The sequence below is a fragment of the Dermacentor silvarum genome, chromosome 6, assembly GCF_013339745.2.
Source record: "Dermacentor silvarum isolate Dsil-2018 chromosome 6, BIME_Dsil_1.4, whole genome shotgun sequence".
In the NCBI taxonomy this organism is placed as follows: domain Eukaryota; kingdom Metazoa; phylum Arthropoda; class Arachnida; order Ixodida; family Ixodidae; genus Dermacentor; species Dermacentor silvarum.
In genome coordinates this window covers 70,699,649-70,717,665 of record NC_051159.1, presented here as the reverse complement: position 1 = coordinate 70,717,665, position 18,017 = coordinate 70,699,649, and the positions used below count along the sequence as shown (strand labels likewise).

Below are 18,017 nucleotides of genomic sequence, written 5' to 3'. Positions count from 1 at the left end.
CTACCTTGCGAATTAATTTTTTTTTATCTCGTCTTTCAACATAACCTTCAGGCGCCACACAGTACATATAATTTTTCATGTACATATCTCTTTCATGATTGATTGTACTAGACATTAAAGGAAATGTATTTTGTGCATCGTTTGATTTCTTGTGTGAACTACGCAAGATTGACACAGACAAGTTACGTTACATTTTTCTCTACAGCACTAACTGAACCTTATTTTCACATCGCAGTTATTTTTACACCAGCTTAATCCTGTCAGCACACAGTTTTGTGGGCAAAAAAACGCAAAAATTGCGCGTAGATATCGTCAAATAATTGCAACGAACGCGAAGAGCACGCGCAACGCAAGGGAAACTAACCGCCGTGCGCGAGTGGCTGGCTACGGTAAAGGAGGCGTGACGTGTAAACCAAAATACAACAGCGAAAAAGAAACACTTCCACACACAGGGGGTCGCAAACCTTATATACCAAGCATCGAAGCGCAAAAAAAATAGTGCGTATTTTAAACATACACACGGCATATTAAATGTGATTGAATTAGGCAACTTGGGGCATGTTCCCGGCGCCATACATTTACGTCTTCGACCTTCGACGAGTTAACGGCTATTGGTTATAAAGATATGAAAATGGGACACCGATAAAAAAATCCTCATCATGGCAAAGCACTTGGAAGCGCGCCGCGAGTAACACTTTATGAACGCAAGCGTAGCTAGTCTCAGCTCGTGTGACACAATATGGCGGCGCCAGCGGGGTTGTCTCCACCCTGGACGGCGGCGCTGGGCATCGAGGCACCCTACGCCCTTGTGCACCGCAGCGCCCCTAGCTACAGACGAGAAAGAGAGCGCGCGTCGGGAACGAACGCCCTTGTGCACCGCAGCGCCCCTAGCTACAGACGAGAAAGAGAGCGCGCGTCGGGAACGAACGCCCTTGTGCAATGCAGCGCCCTTAGCTACAGACGAGAAAGAGAGCGCGCGTCGGGAACGAACGCCCTTGTGCAATGCAGCGCCCTTAGCTACAGACGAGAAAGAGAGCGCGCGTCGGGAACGAACGCCTTGTGCAATGCAGCGCCCCTTAGCTACAGACGAGAAAGAGAGCGCGCGTCGGGAACGAACGCCCTTGTGCACCGCAGCGCCCCCTAGCTACAGACGAGAAAGAGAGCGCGCGTCGGGAACGAACGCCCTTGTGCAATGCAGCGCCCTTAGCTACAGACGAGAAAGAGAGCGCGCGTCGGGGAACGACGCCCTTGTGCACCGCAGCGCCCCTAGCTACAGACGAGAAGAGAGCGCGCGTCGGGAAACGAACGCCCTTGTGCACCGCAGCGCCCCTAGCTACAGACGAGAAAGAGAGCGCGCGTCGGGAACGAACGCCCTTGTGCAATGCAGCGCCCTTAGCTACAGACGAGAAAGAGAGCGCGCGTCGGGAACGAACGCCCTTGTGCAATGCAGCGCCCCTAGCTACAGACGAGAAAGAGAGCGCGCGTCGGGAACGAACGCCCTTGTGCACTGCAGCGCCCTTAGCTACAGACGAGAAAGAGAGCGCGCGTCGGGAACGAACGCCCTTGTGCACTGCAGCGCCCTTAGCTACAGACGAGAAAGAGAGCGCGCGTCGGGAACGAACGCCCTTGTGCAATGCAGCGCCCTTAGCTACAGACGAGAAAGAGAGCGCGCGTCGGGAACGAACGCCCTTGTGCACTGCAGCGCCCTTAGCTACAGACGAGAAAGAGAGCGCGCGTCGGGAACGAACGCCCTTGTGCAATGCAGCGCCCTTAGCTACAGACGAGAAAGAGAGCGCGCGTCGGGAACGAACGCCCTTGTGCAATGCAGCGCCCTTAGCTACAGACGAGAAAGAGAGCGCGCGTCGGGAACGAACGCCCTTGTGCACCGCAGCGCCCCTAGCTACAGACGAGAAAGAGAGCGCGCGTCGGGAACGAACGCCCTTGTGCAATGCAGCGCCCTTAGCTACAGACGAGAAAGAGAGCGCGCGTCGGGAACGAACGCCCTTGTGCAATGCAGCGCCCTTAGCTACAGACGAGAAAGAGAGCGCGCGTCGGGAACGAACGCCCTTGTGCACCGCAGCGCCCCTAGCTACAGACGAGAAAGAGAGCGCGCGTCGGGAACGAACGCCCTTGTGCAATGCAGCGCCTCTAGCTACAGACGAGAAAGAGAGCGCGCGTCGGGAACGAACGCCCTTGTGCAATGCAGCGCCCTTAGCTACAGACGAGAAAGAGAGCGCGCGTCGGGAACGAACGCCCTTGTGCAATGCAGCGCCCTTAGCTACAGACGAGAAAGAGAGCGCGCGTCGGGAACGAACGCCCTTGTGCAATGCAGCGCCCTTAGCTACAGACGAGAAAGAGAGCGCGCGTCGGGAACGAACGCCCTTGTGCACCGCAGCGCCCCTTAGCTACAGACGAGAAAGAGAGCGCGCGTCGGGAACGAACGCCCTTGTGCAATGCAGCGCCCTTAGCTACAGACGAGAAAGAGAGCGCGCGTCGGGAACGAACGCCCTTGTGCAATGCAGCGCCCTTAGCTACAGACGAGAAAGAGAGCGCGCGTCGGGAACGAACGCCCTTGTGCAATGCAGCGCCCTTAGCTACAGACGAGAAAGAGAGCGCGCGTCGGGAACGAACGCCCTTGTGCAATGCAGCGCCCTTAGCTACAGACGAGAAAGAGAGCGCGCGTCGGGAACGAACGCCCTTGTGCAATGCAGCGCCCTTAGCTACAGACGAGAAAGAGAGCGCGCGTCGGGAACGAACGCCCTTGTGCAATGCAGCGCCCTTAGCTACAGACGAGAAAGAGAGCGCGCGTCGGGAACGAACGCCCTTGTGCAACGCAGCGCCCCTAGCTACAGACGAGAAAGAGAGCGCGCGTCGGGAACGAACGCCCTTGTGCAACTGCAGCGCCCTAGCTACAGACGAGAAAGAGAGCGCGCGTCGGGAACGAACGCCCTTGTGCAATGCAGCGCCCTTAGCTACAGACGAGAAAGAGAGCGCGCGTCGGGAACGAACGCCCTTGTGCAATGCAGCGCCCTTAGCTACAGACGAGAAAGAGAGCGCGCGTCGGGAACGAACGCCCTTGTGCACCGCAGCGCCCCTAGCTACAGACGAGAAAGAGAGCGCGCGTCGGGAACGAACGCCCTTGTGCAATGCAGCGCCCTTAGCTACAGACGAGAAAGAGAGCGCGCGTCGGGAACGAACGCCCTTGTGCACCGCAGCGCCCCTAGCTACAGACGAGAAAGAGAGCGCGCGTCGGGAACGAACGCCCTTGTGCAATGCAGCGCCCTTAGCTACAGACGAGAAAGAGAGCGCGCGTCGGGAACGAACGCCCTTGTGCAATGCAGCGCCCTTAGCTACAGACGAGAAAGAGAGCGCGCGTCGGGAACGAACGCCCTTGTGCACCGCAGCGCCCTAGCTACAGACGAGAAAGAGAGCGCGCGTCGGGAACGAACGCCCTTGTGCAATGCAGCGCCCTTAGCTACAGACGAGAAAGAGAGCGCGCGTCGGGAACGAAAGCCCTTGTGCAATGCAGCGCCCCTAGCTACAGACGAGAAAGAGAGCGCGCGTCGGGAACGAAAGCCCTTGTGCAATGCAGCGCCCTTAGCTACAGACGAGAAAGAGAGCGCGCGTCGGGAACGAACGCCCTTGTGCAATGCAGCGCCCTTAGCTACAGACGAGAAAGAGAGCGCGCGTCGGGAACGAACGCCCTTGTGCACTGCAGCGCCCTTAGCTACAGACGAGAAAGAGAGCGCGCGTCGGGAACGAACGCCCTTGTGCAATGCAGCGCCCTTAGCTACAGACGAGAAAGAGAGCGCGCGTCGGGAACGAACGCCCTTGTGCACTGCAGCGCCCTTAGCTACAGACGAGAAAGAGAGCGCGCGTCGGGAACGAACGCCCTTGTGCACCTGCAGCGCCCTAGCTACAGACGAGAAAGAGAGCGCGCGTCGGGAACGAACGCCCTTGTGCAATGCAGCGCCCTTAGCTACAGACGAGAAAGAGAGCGCGCGTCGGGAACGAACGCCCTTGTGCAATGCAGCGCCCTTAGCTACAGACGAGAAAGAGAGCGCGCGTCGGGAACGAACGCCCTTGTGCAATGCAGCGCCCTTAGCTACAGACGAGAAAGAGAGCGCGCGTCGGGAACGAACGCCCTTGTGCAATGCAGCGCCCCTTAGCTACAGACGAGAAAGAGAGCGCGCGTCGGGAACGAACGCCCTTGTGCACATGCAGCGCCCCTTAGCTACAGACGAGAAAGAGAGCGCGCGTCGGGAACGAACGCCCTTGTGCAATGCAGCGCCCTTAGCTACAGACGAGAAAGAGAGCGCGCGTCGGGAACGAACGCCCTTGTGCAATGCAGCGCCCTTAGCTACAGACGAGAAAGAGAGCGCGCGTCGGGAACGAACGCCCTTGTGCACTGCAGCGCCCTTAGCTACAGACGAGAAAGAGAGCGCGCGTCGGGAAACGAACGCCCTTGTGCAATGCAGCGCCCTTAGCTACAGGACGAGAAAGAGAGCGCGCGTCGGGAACGAACGCCCTTGTGCAATGCAAGCGCCCCTTAGCTACAGGACGAGAAAGAGAGCGCGCGTCGGGAACGAACGCCCTTGTGCAATGCAGCGCCCCGTAGCTACAGGACGAGAAAGAGAGCGCGCGTCGGGAACGAACGCCCTTGTGCAATGCAGCGCCCTAGCTACGGACGAGGAAAGAGAGCGCGCGTCGGGAACGAACGCCCTTGTGCAATGCAGCGCCCCTAGCTACAGGACGAGAAGAGAGCGCGCGTCGGGAACGAACGCCCTTGTGCAATGCAGCGCCCCTAGCTACGGCGAGGAACGAGAGCGCGCGTCGGGAACGAACGCCCTTGTGCACCGCAGCGCCCCTAGCTACAGGACGAGAAAGAGAGCGCGCGTCGGGAACGAAAGCCCTTGTGCAATGCAGCGCCCTTAGCTACAGACGAGAAAGAGAGCGCGCGTCGGGAACGAACGCCCTTGTGCAATGCAGCGCCCTTAGCTACAGACGAGAAAGAGAGCGCGCGTCGGGAACGAACGCCCTTGTGCAATGCAGCGCCCTTAGCTACAGACGAGAAAGAGAGCGCGCGTCGGGAACGAACGCCCTTGTGCAATGCAGCGCCCTTAGCTACAGACGAGAAAGAGAGCGCGCGTCGGGAACGAACGCCCTTGTGCACCGCAGCGCCCCTAGCTATCCCTTTCCTTAAGAACCACTTACTCCAGACGAGAAAGAGAGCGCGCGTCGGGAACGAACGCCCTTGTGCACCGCAGCGCCCTAGCTACAGACGAGAAAGAGAGCGCGCGTCGGGAACGAACGCCCTTGTGCAATGCAGCGCCCCTAGCTACAGACGAGAAAGAGAGCGCGCGTCGGGAACGAACGCCCTTGTGCAATGCAGCGCCCCTAGCTACAGACGAGAAAGAGAGCGCGCGTCGGGAACGAAAGCCCTTGTGCAATGCAGCGCCCTTAGCTACAGACGAGAAAGAGAGCGCGCGTCGGGAACGAACGCCCTTGTGCACCGCAGCCCCTAGCTACAGACGAGAAAGCGAGCGCGCGTCGGGAACGAAAGCCCTTGTGCAATGCAGCGCCCTTAGCTACAGACGAGAAAGAGAGCGCGCGTCGGGAACGAAAGCCCTTGTGCAATGCAGCGCCCTTAGCTACAGACGAGAAAGCGAGCGCGCGTCGGGAACGAAAGCCCTTGTGCAATGCAGCGCCCTTAGCTACAGACGAGAAAGAGAGCGCGCGTCGGGAACGAACGCCCTTGTGCAATGCAGCGCCCTTAGCTACAGACGAGAAAGAGAGCGCGCGTCGGGAACGAACGCCCTTGTGCACCGCAGCGCCCCTAGCTACAGACGAGAAAGAGAGCGCGCGTCGGGAACGAAAGCCCTTGTGCAATGCAGCGCCCTTAGCTACAGACGAGAAAGAGAGCGCGCGTCGGGAACGAACGCCCTTGTGCAATGCAGCGCCCTTAGCTACAGACGAGAAAGAGAGCGCGCGTCGGGAACGAACGCCCTTGTGCACCGCAGCGCCCCTAGCTACAGACGAGAAAGAGAGCGCGCGTCGGGAACGAAAGCCCTTGTGCAATGCAGCGCCCTTAGCTACGGACGAGAAAGAGAGCGCGCGTCGGGAACGAACGCCCTTGTGCACCGCAGCGCCCTTAGCTACGGACGAGAAAGAGAGCGCGCGTCGGGAACGAAAGCCCTTGTGCAATGCAGCGCCCTTAGCTACGGACGAGAAAGAGAGCGCGCGTCGGGAACGAACGCCCTTGTGCAATGCAGCGCCCTTAGCTACAGACGAGAAAGAGAGCGCGCGTCGGGAACGAAAGCCCTTGTGCAATGCAGCGCCCTTAGCTACAGACGAGAAAGAGAGCGCGCGTCGGGAACGAACGCCCTTGTGCACCGCAGCGCCCCTAGCTACGGACGAGAAAGAGAGCGCGCGTCGGGAACGAAAGCCCTTGTGCAATGCAGCGCCCTTAGCTACGGACGAGAAAGAGAGCGCGCGTCGGGAACGAAAGCCCTTGTGCAATGCAGCGCCCTTAGCTACGGACGAGAAAGAGAGCGCGCGTCGGGAACGAAAGCCCTTGTGCAATGCAGCGCCCCTAGCTACGGACGAGAACGAGAGCGCGCGTCGGGAACGAAAGCCCTTGTGCAATGCAGCGCCCTTAGCTACAGACGAGAAAGAGAGCGCGCGTCGGGAACGAACGCCCTTGTGCAATGCAGCGCCCTTAGCTACGGACGAGAAAGAGAGCGCGCGTCGGGAACGAAAGCCCTTGTGCAATGCAGCGCCCTTAGCTACGGACGAGAAAGAGAGCGCGCGTCGGGAACGAACGCCCTTGTGCACCGCAGCGCCCCTAGCTACGGACGAGAAAGAGAGCGCGCGTCGGGAACGAAAGCCCTTGTGCAATGCAGCGCCCTTAGCTACGGACGAGAAAGAGAGCGCGCGTCGGGAACGAAAGCCCTTGTGCAATGCAGCGCCCTTAGCTACAGACGAGAAAGAGAGCGCGCGTCGGGAACGAAAGCCCTTGTGCAATGCAGCGCCCTTAGCTACAGACGAGAAAGAGAGCGCGCGTCGGGAACGAAAGCCCTTGTGCAATGCAGCGCCCCTAGCTACGGACGAGAACGAGAGCGCGCGTCGGGAACGAAAGCCCTTGTGCAATGCAGCGCCCTTAGCTACAGACGAGAAAGAGAGCGCGCGTCGGGAACGAAAGCCCTTGTGCAATGCAGCGCCCCTAGCTACAGACGAGAAAGAGAGCGCGCGTCGGGAACGAAAGCCCTTGTGCAATGCAGCGCCCTTAGCTACAGACGAGAAAGAGAGCGCGCGTCGGGAACGAACGCCCTTGTGCACCGCAGCGCCCCTAGCTACAGACGAGAAAGCGAGCGCGCGTCGGGAACGAAAGCCCTTGTGCAATGCAGCGCCCTTAGCTACAGACGAGAAAGAGAGCGCGCGTCGGGAACGAAAGCCCTTGTGCAATGCAGCGCCCTTAGCTACAGACGAGAAAGAGAGCGCGCGTCGGAAACGAACGCCCTTGTGCACCGCAGCGCCCCTAGCTACAGACGAGAAAGCGAGCGCGCGTCGGGAACGAAAGCCTTTGTGCAATGCAGCGCCCCTAGCTACGGACGAGAACGAGAGCGCGCGTCGGGAACGAAAGCCCTTGTGCAATGCAGCGCCCTTAGCTACAGACGAGAAAGAGAGCGCGCGTCGGGAACGAACGCCCTTGTGCACCGCAGCGCCCCTAGCTACAGACGAGAAAGAGAGCGCGCGTCGGGAACGAAAGCCCTTGTGCAATGCAGCGCCCTTAGCTACAGACGAGAAAGAGAGCGCGCGTCGGGAACGAACGCCCTTGTGCACCGCAGCGCCCTTAGCTACAGACGAGAAAGAGAGCGCGCGTCGGGAACGAAAGCCCTTGTGCAATGCAGCGCCCCTAGCTACGGACGAGAACTAGAGCGCGCGTCGGGAACGAAAGCCCTTGTGCAATGCAGCGCCCTTAGCTACAGACGAGAAAGAGAGCGCGCGTCGGGAACGAAAGCCCTTGTGCAATGCAGCGCCCTTAGCTACAGACGAGAAAGAGAGCGCGCGTCGGGAACGAAAGCCCTTGTGCAATGCAGCGCCCCTAGCTACGGACGAGAACGAGAGCGCGCGTCGGGAACGAAAGCCCTTGTGCAATGCAGCGCCCTTAGCTACAGACGAGAAAGAGAGCGCGCGTCGGGAACGAACGCCCTTGTGCAATGCAGCGCCCCTAGCTACAGACGAGAAAGAGAGCGCGCGTCGGGAACGAAAGCCCTTGTGCAATGCAGCGCCCTTAGCTACGGACGAGAAAGAGCGCGCGTCGGGAACGAACGCCCTTGTGCACCGCAGCGCCCCTAGCTACGGACAAGAAAGAAAGAGAGAGCGCGTCGGGAACGAGAGAAAGAGAACGCGCGTCGGGAACGAACGCCCTTGTGCACCGCAGCGCACCTAGCTACGGACGAGAGAGAAAAACGCCGGAAGCTTTCTCCGGAAGCCGGAAGTTGGCTTCCGGAACCAGAAGTGGAAACGGAAGTGAAACCGGAAGCGGAACCGGAAGTGGAAACGGAAGCGGAAGTCGGCTTCCGGTTATACTATACATATACATATATATGTATATATGCGTATCCATACATATACGGACACACAACGCCATTACGGGAGATACTGCCGTTTACTGCCGGGAGATACGCCGGACAACGGACACGTGACAAGGTTAGACTATTACTCTTGGTAGTACTCCATGTCGCGATCTCGCAGAAGGGGTAGTAGTTTGGTGGCGTGACCAAGCTTTTTGCGCTCTTGCAAAGCAGGACGAACATACCACCGCCGCTGGTGTCGTCTCTTCTGCGAATGCTCCTGCGCGTCATGCATCGCCAGAAAGGTGCTTGCCAACAAGCCTAGCAGTACTCCCTCTTCTTGCTCAGGGTTCATTGTGGTAGTTTGCAGCGATGGAGCGCAAAATAAAACTACGCGAACTCTACGCGAGCGGAGATAACTGCGTAGTTTCGAGGCTGCGGGCCCATCCGGTATATCCCACGCTTGTTTGGAGGTTAGCGCTTTACACGGCAGATGGCGCTGTATCGCGTTCCAGCGGCGTGGTGGGCAAGCAGTGTAAACGGCGCAAATTTCGGCGGCAGGAGAATTCCGTTCGCTGTAGACGCCGGATTCCCCAGTGTGAACGTGCCCTAAGAGGAGCTACGCCCCTTAAAAATCTTATGCGCGGAAAGCACGCCTCTCTGTTCAAGGTAGTCGCTCATGCCCTCTCCACTGCAGTTTGTTTCGCTACACCAGCCCTCTTCGTTGTAAGTTTTTTTTTTTTTTTTTTTTTGGCTGGGGTTGTCATGCCGACTAACTTCAATATTAAATGAAACATAAGCACGTAGGCCGGTTTCATGCATATACTGCACAAATATACTTAAAGAAGGTGTTGTTCATGTTCCATCAGCAGTCACTATCTCATAGCCCTCTGGATATTCCGCCAACCGTCACGCGCTTTGGTCAAGTGTACTTACTGAGCAGAGGTGTACTCAAGCATTGAATGTGCGCTCGCAGTAACATGTTTAAGATGCCAGAAGTACCAATACTATTTTTACTCGGCTCTGAGCACAAATAAGTGCACTGCTAGCAGAGTGGGGTACTAGGGCTCCTCGCACTCAAGGAACAAAGGGTTGTTTTTTAGAGCAGGAGTCCTCGAGTATGCGAGCTTCTCTCGAACAGATTCATGTAGCTGTGTGAATAACGGTCCGCGATAGCCTACCCGGTATTGTAATCAGACGAACGATTGCCTTCTTTAGACTTTTTGGTACTATCTTAAAATGTAAGCATGACCTGAACACGGTTGATCTAAAGCTCTTTGCAACATTTCAGAAGTCCTGGCAGTTGCAAAACTAAATTAATGTTATAGGTCATTATGAATTACTTGGTGATGTGTACATACATCTAAGTCAGTCAATCGGCGTGCAAGGTAACAAAAACATTGCAGAGGAAGGCAAAGAGTACATTTCTCGGAATACACCTTTTAGGCTTTTTAGGTTGAACTCGGGAGCTATCCATTCAGACATATTGGGCCGGATTAGGTAAGCGGTTCTCTCCTCATGCTCACGTTCAAATTTTATTGGGGTCTCAAGCGGTGCAAAATCACGAAATTGTAGCCAGCTTGGCAAGTTCAAAAAGACAGGTCTCTGGAAGTACCACGACAATCGTTGTGCTTTTGGAAGCGTGAAACCTACTCATGGCTGGATAGAATCCTGATATTTGCTCGGTAACGCGAAAAACTTGCTCAGCTGTGAATATAGCAAAAAATCAGGGAATTAAGTATGTTCGCAGTGTTCCGTGCAAATGGATCGGATGCTCAGACAGCCTGGCCACCACCCGCGCAGATTTAGTTATTAGCCATGTTTTCTGTTGAACTCAAAAATCTCTTCTCATGCCAGATCGTATTCAGACTATGTAGCGTGGTCTTACCAAGCATTAATTAGCCATACGTATTTTTAGATGAAGCCGGTAACGTGGTTAGAGAACAAAACAATTAATTTCGCTCACCGACCAAGCCAAACGAAAAACCGGAGAGGTTAAGGAACCCGTATGGTGTTATTCGTCAAACAAAGGTTGAGAATAACCGTTCATCCGTATTGTGCCAAGATAGGGGGCAGTATTTATTCCTATCAACACGACAGATAGAAAAGTACCTGCTATTTACTCTCACTCACTACGTCATATATTAGGGGGCATGGGCGCGTGAGCACGCTTCTCCTCCTCAAATCGGGCCGTGGCTACGCACGGCTGTCCGCGTGACTGAGCGCATACGCTGCCATGCGCGCCATATTTGTTGGTAACCTACGGCGGATCCTAAGGGTGAGGCGGAGCCGATATGGCTGGGGGCTTTCTGCGCTGTGTGTTCTACCGCGCCTAGTGCTGGAAGTCACATACTCTCAATCTTCCGAGACTCCTGTTGAGCGAGAGGCAGCTCGAAGCATTTGCTACCCGCCACCGGCCCTCCTCATCCAGCCTGCGTTGTGACGACGACTTAGTGCTAATCGAGTGAGATCTATTAACGATTGCCTGAGCGTGCGTGATACTATGCTTGTGAATTCAATTAGTAAGCGAATGTATACTGCAGTTCGTGCGGTCGATAAAACTACGAACCTTATTGCGCGTATTTGTCTAATCCCTTGTCATTGCTATCAATGATTCGCCTCTCGGGCGAAACCGCGACTATCCTCTCGACTTGGCCAGTGTGGGCGCAACCAGTTCATTTTCGAGGTTACCTACAAACGGATAATTCTGGAACCCTTTATTATAAATAAAAAATCAGTTCATCGCAATTCAATCTCCTGTCGTTGATTTCGGCACCATATTCCACGACGAAGAATTGAACCAGCTAACCGGTAGTTAACCCGTTACTCTTAGCACCTACAATCGCATCAAGGCGTCCACCTCCTTATCCGTGGAGATGGTTAGATATCCGACGAACGATAGAGTGCTTTGCGAGAAACCGCGGCAAAATACATGAGCGGCGAGGCTATTTAGGCACCTGAAACGTCAATCCACTGTGATAAAATGAACCAGAAACCTTATCTGGTAAATATTTCGATAAGGTCATCACGGGGACAGCGGGAGAGAAAAGAAAGCATGATGACTATAGTGACATACAGATATAGCATACTGGACAGCGGCGATAGAGAGAAAAATATCTATGAAGTATAAAACAGGCAAATAAATTCTGATTATTTAAGTAAGTCACGCTATCTTTAGAACTCAGATCAGGGTATCTGGGCACACGAAGTTACTGGATAAATTTCGCCGACGACTATTCATATACCGGCTGTGTTCTCACATTCCCAATACATATTTGGCCTGTTTTATTGAATACAAGATGCTCTTAAAAGAGGTGGAGAAAAATGGAGGAGACACATTCTATCATGCGCATCTGTTAAGCGTATCTGGCGTTTATTGTGTTAAACTAATTCGTTCAACTAGCTTTGGTCATGTTTTATTGCAAATTCAAGCATAGGCAAACGAAGAAGCAGTTACTCTACCAGAGGCCTTGTATTATGAAAAACGCGGGAAAAAGGTGAGTGACTATGATGGTGAACAAAACTAAAAGGGGCCTGGGTATCTCTGGCCTAAAGCTATGTGTAAGCAGCCAGCCAACCCGTTAGTCTTGGCTGTTGATACGCCTCTAGCCTACGTCTATAATGACTGCGATATATCTCTTCATTCGAACGTCTTGGTAAATCTGTAAGGAGGGCATCTCACTTGCATGTGACACACTCGAATCCGTGCTTGGCTTCGGCGGGGTGGGCTTCCGCGTGGCGGGCTTCGATGGGGTGGGCTTCGGCATGGTCGGCTTCCGCGTGGCAGTAGGCTTGAGTAAAGTAGGTTTGGGCTTGATTGGCGTTGGTAGTATCCGTTCAGCCGTGGTAGAAGGTGGCGGAGCCCTCGAATGCACTGCGGGAGGCGAATTGCGAGGTGGCATAGTAGGCTTGAGTAAAGTAGGTTTGGGCTTGATTGGCGTTGGTAGTATCCGTTCAGCCGTGGTAGAAGGTGGCGGAGCCCTCGAATGCACTGCGGGAGGCGAATTGCGAGGTGGCATAGTAGGCTTGAGTAAAGTAGGTTTGGGCTTGATTGGCGTTGGTAGTATCCGTTCAGCCGTGGTAGAAGGTGGCGGAGCCCTCGAATGCGCTGCGGGAGGCGAATTGCGAGGTGGAATAGACTTCGTGCTGATTATCACTGGGGTTTTTGGAATGCTTTCTGGATGGCTTGGTATACGGCGTCCATTCGGAAGCTTGCGATTGTCGCTAGGTGCGTTACCAATCTGGACTGCGCCTGCCGCGTTTTCCATGCTCGACGAGTTCTGGTCATCAGAGATAGACGAGTAGTCACCGCCTGCGTCATCTGCAAAGCAAACAATCGTTTATTTTGTAGCTATGCTTTTTAGGGAATTTTATTCATTAACACTTGACTCTTAAGACGCTTGCTACACGGAAGAAGAAGAAAGGTGGAGGAAGAAAATTACCAAGGTTGCCCTGGCACCCCAACGCTTCTCCTCGAAAAACGCTATATTCTTTGGAGAAGACGCAACCTTGGGCTATATATAGCGTAAAGCTATTCCAAAAAGCTTCCGTTTTATTTGCTTCATTGCCTTCCACAATTGGTGAAAAAGTTTCAGGGGCTACGCCTTTTTAGCCTGCCCGTCACGAAAACCGCGAAAACTGCCCATCTCAGTATGATGTGTCCACACTGACCATGCATGATTAGGCCGACCAAAGAAAAATATCAGTTTCGTCATAAGGACGAAGCAATGAATGCGACAGCAACATGTTAGAATATTACACGATGTGAAAGACTCGTAGCTGTAGTGGCCGTAAGAATTGTAGTAAACGCAAGCTAATAACGAGCTGCAGTACTTGGGGTCTTCTGTTTGAGTCTTGCCAGTGTACAATATTTAATTTATATTTATTAAATAAAGGCAACGTCTTTCTTAGCAAGTTTAACACCACTTTTTTGTATCTGGTATGCTTCAAATCTCTTTCCTGGGTCAATCCCGTAGGTAGTGAAAGAAATAAAATACACCATCTTCCCGTAGGGGAACCCTGAGTAGTATGCGAAGCAGCCATGGGGTCGACTCAAGGTAGTTTTATCAGCTGTGTAAACTTGGACATGCACCAGCAACGTGCAGAACTGTTGTCGACGCCGTCGGCGTTTTGCCCGCGTTCGCACCGAACGCGCGCGGCGTTGGTGACTGTTGCCGGTGCCTCTGGGGCGCCTACCGTCGCGCCTCTAACCTAAAGCCCCAACCAGACGTACGCGTTGGAAAGCGTACACACGCGCCGCGCTCACTCGACGTCATGTCGCGTCCGATAGAGGAAGAGGGCGCGCACCCAAACGATGCACGAGTTGCCGCGCGTCCGGCTCTGCCACGGCGGCCTGCACGGCACCAGCCCTGCAGAAGAGCAGGCAGTGTCGACTGCCCAGACACGCCAGCTCGACTGCAGCGGAGGTGGCAGGCCTCCACCTGGCCGTCGACCTACTCTCCGAGGAGCTTCCTGGGGTACCAGCGGCCATCCTCTGCGACTCCAAGGCAGCCCTCCTCGGCCTGCAGAGGCCAGAAAGCGCCAGCCTTGGAGTCGCACTGCTGTCTACCCGGCTGACAGCGCTGCAGGACGCAGGCCACCCGGTGTCCCTGCACTGGATCCCCGCCCACGTAGGGATCCCGGGCAACGAGGCAGCCGACACTCTGGCGAAGGACGCCCACCACACCACTGTGCCCCTCAGTCGGGCCGTGACGGAGGGCGACTTCACTGGACTGAGGCTGCGGCGACACCTGGCGACCCACCACCCAGACAAACGGGTGGCACTGGGATGCCCCCCACGACCACTCCCCCAGCGAGGCCTGGCTCGCAGGGAGACCTCGCTCCTTCTCCGGCTCCGCATCGGCTGCAGCTGGACGGCAGCACGCAGCTACCGACTGGGACGAGCGACGTCCCCGGCCTGCAGCTCCTGCGGGGAGCCGGAGACGATCGAACATCTCCTGCTGGCCTGCCCGGCGTACCTCCAGCAGCGGGGCCCACTCCTGCAGGAGTTCCGCCGCCTGGGCCTCCCCTCTGGCAAGGAGGAAGATCTCCTCTTCCCCGGCCGACACCACCTTTCTGCACTTCGAGGCGTCATGGAGTTCCTTGACTCGTCAGGGCTCTCCGCACGCCTCTAAGGACATTTCTACAAGCGGGAAGGCCTCACGGCCTCCCACCCCACCCCGGGCCTGACCGGCCTGGCACAACACCCCTGCAGACTCTGCAGCACACCAAGGCCTTCCATCTCGGCCTGATACGTGCCGCCTATGCCTGCCGGTTTTGCTTCGCCCAGCCATGGCCACTCCACTCTATCCCTTCTTTCGCTCCCACTTACCCCTCCCCGTTGGCGCTGAGCCGTGCTCCCTCAAGGGCTGCAGAAGATAGCGCCAACCTTTCCCTTTCCCTCAAGAACCACTTATCATCAGTTGCCGCGCGTCCCTGCGCGTTTCGTCGCGGCGAAGCAGTGTTGCTAGGTTGCCATGTTCAAGACAGCCTAGCATTCGCTTAACGGCCACGTTAAGCAATGTATTAAAGATGGCAATAAAACACATTAAGTTTTGACTTAACATGTATCTATATATTTATACATGTATCTATATGTATCTATACAAAGCACGCAGCTTGCCCGGGCTTGCCTGTACGCCGCGCGAAGAGTCGTGCCGGAAGTCGCGCTCGTTTGCCGTGGTCACGTCATAGGCGTGCTGTGGTCACGTGAGGAGCGTCGCGCGGGCGACGCGGTGGCAGCTTCCGGCGTAGGCGTCGGAAGCTGCCGAAAATTCTAGCAGTGGTAGGGGTGCACGCCGCAACGCGCCCACACGCGACACAGTCTCCGCGCCTGACACCGTACGCGCCCAGGCGCGATGCGGCGCGTACGTACGCTTTCCAACGCGTACGTCTGGTTGGGGCTTTAGCTGCTTCGCATTATCGCGCGTGGAGCCGCAGATGTTGTCATTCGTTGCGCAATCCGGAGAGGAGAGGAGCGTCGCAGAGGAGGAATACCGAGAGGAGATGAGACAAGGAGAGGAGAGGAGGGGGAGGAGGATGCGCAAGCGCAGTAGGGGTGTGGACGCACGGCGGCTGGATGGATGGAGGGAGGTAGAAAGGGAGGGAATGACATAACCCCGAGCATAAGATCTTTCGCATCTAAAAAATAGTTCATGGGTTTTGAAGGGTTTTGATTATGAGATACGCTCATGGAGGTAGTGCACAACGGAGGTAGTGCGCACCAGTGAAATTACATTATTTTCAGGTTTTAACCACCGAAACTCAGAGCGCCGAAGGGACATGTCCACACCAAATATGAAATATTATGCCGAACAAAATTAGAGATTTTTTTTTCTTTGGATAACTGGAGACTGCTCGGTTTCGAAGGAAATACGAGGTAGCTGTCCACCGAGCACTCTGGAGCTGGTAAATCGAGAGTGCGGGATGCACTGATTTCTTTGCGTATAATAAAATGTTTGCGTGGTGGCATAACGTTGTCGGGCCCTATCAGCACGCATACGACATAACTCTGCCAAAGCTTCTTAGCGGCGCATCCGGTCTGGCGCCATCTTTAGCGACCCGTTGCACGCCGCCGCAATCATCGACGAGCCACCGCAAGCTAGGCAAGGGGAAGTGGACCAATCGGAGAAAATGGCACCATTCTCGGTTAGCTACTTTCACGGTGCTAGCTCGGCCCGACCTGAACCCTCTGCTTTGCTGAGCGCTTGCATCGGTGGTTGTATCGGTGGTTACGTAAACTTGACGCCAGGAGATTGGCCACAGCAGAATAAATTTACGTTATAGACCCTTTTCACTGCGATTCCGTGGGCGTCTCAATGTTTGATCGCGTGGTGACGCGACCATTGCTTTCCTCAGCTGCCTCGGTTGCCCCCTTGTTTGCGATGAATGTGCATAACATCGGTGCAGCTCAGCAAACCTCTGTTTCAGAGGACACGTAAGCACTTTCAAACATTACACGTTGTCCAAGCGGTGTAAGTAGCGTATAAGGTTCTTCTAAACGCAGGGCTTCAAATGTATTCCGAGCCTTCCAAACGTTCCGCTTTTGAATTAAATTAGAATTAGCGTCCTTTTATGTTCGTTAATTACTTCCCAAACTCTCTCAAACAGCGGCTTGTGCATGTTTCTGACTGAGTAACGTTCCTTTCTGCGGTCGCTACCTGCCTGTTTATTATTTGCCTAATCGCTTGCGGGTGTGCTCAATTGCGAAAGATTAGTTCTTGCTGCCCACCAGGGCTTTCAACGTAGACACTCTGTACTTTGGAAAAGCTTGTAGCAAAGACTGTTATCGCTAGTCACTCGCTTACTCGGTGGACCGTCAAGGAACGTTCAGCCACAAACTCCCAGGTGTTTTCGGTATAGTCCGGTGTGGCACATTGGTTTCAGTGTTCAGCCATTCACCTTTTCTTGATACGTGCACCCATTCATTCACTCATTCTAATTCCACACCGCAATGTACCAAATTTTCTTTTGAAAGCCTGTAATTTACTTTGTTTTCAGGAACCTCGCAGAGAAATGTGACGTCAATTCGAGCATTTTTTTTTTTGCTTCGTCAGCCATTTTTTCGTCACGGCGCAGTTTCGCCAAGGTCACCGCCAAGGGCACCGCCAACATAGACACCTAAGGCTTTCGCCTTAATGAAACCAGAAGACAACAAACAACGTTACGTTATAGACCCTTTCACGGCGTTCCCGTGGGCGCCGTGATGTTTGATCTCGTGGTGACGCGTTCATTGCTCTGCTCAGCTGCTTCCGTTGCATCTGGGTTTACAATCGATGCGCATAAGGCCAGTGCGAATCAGCAAACATCTGTTTCGGTGGATGTCATATAGACGGCGACTTATTTGACAACACAAACCTTTGGCCGCAGCTTTAGAGGACATGTAAGCGCTTTCGGAACTCATTGCCCCTTGTCCAAGCAGCGTGAATAGCCTACACGGTGCTCGTACTAAAAGCCGGGCTAGAAATGTATTCAGAGCCAGTTGATACTTTCCCCTTCTGAATTCAATGAGGATGAGTGTCTTTTGATGTTCATTCTTTACTTTACTCTAAAACAGCCTGTTGTGCATATTTCTGACCGAGTGACGTTCTTCGGTGTACTCATTAATCGATTGTTTATTTACTGCCTAATTGCTTGGCGGTACGCTCAATTGCGATAGATTCGTTCTTGCTGCACACAAGGACTTTGAACGTATGGAGTCTGTACATTGTAATAGTTTGAAGCAAAGACGTATTATCGCTAGTCGCTCGATTACTCTGGGGACCGTCAAGAAACGTTCAGCCACAGACACTCAGACTCCCATGTGTTTTCGGTGTAGTCCGTCACCCACGCTTCAGCACGTTGATTCCAGAGTACGTCCATTCACCTATTATTGATACGAGGGCGATAGAGTGGCCGTGCGTTTGAGTGTGAGTTGGGATGTACGTGTGTAAATAACGTGCG

At 54.8% G+C, this 18,017-nt stretch overlaps 1 protein-coding gene across 3 annotated transcripts in view; it reads right to left on the bottom strand.

Moving 5' to 3' along the window:
* Positions 1-12,415: 12,415 nt before the first annotated feature.
* LOC119455572 (uncharacterized) overlaps positions 12,416-18,017 on the bottom strand; it is a 125,234-nt gene continuing 119,632 nt past the window's right edge. For all 3 annotated transcript variants that reach the window (XR_007467504.1, XR_007467505.1, XM_049668870.1), the window contains one exon: positions 12,416-12,897. The gene's annotated coding sequence lies outside the window, so the exon portion shown is untranslated. The remainder of the gene's footprint in view (positions 12,898-18,017) is intronic.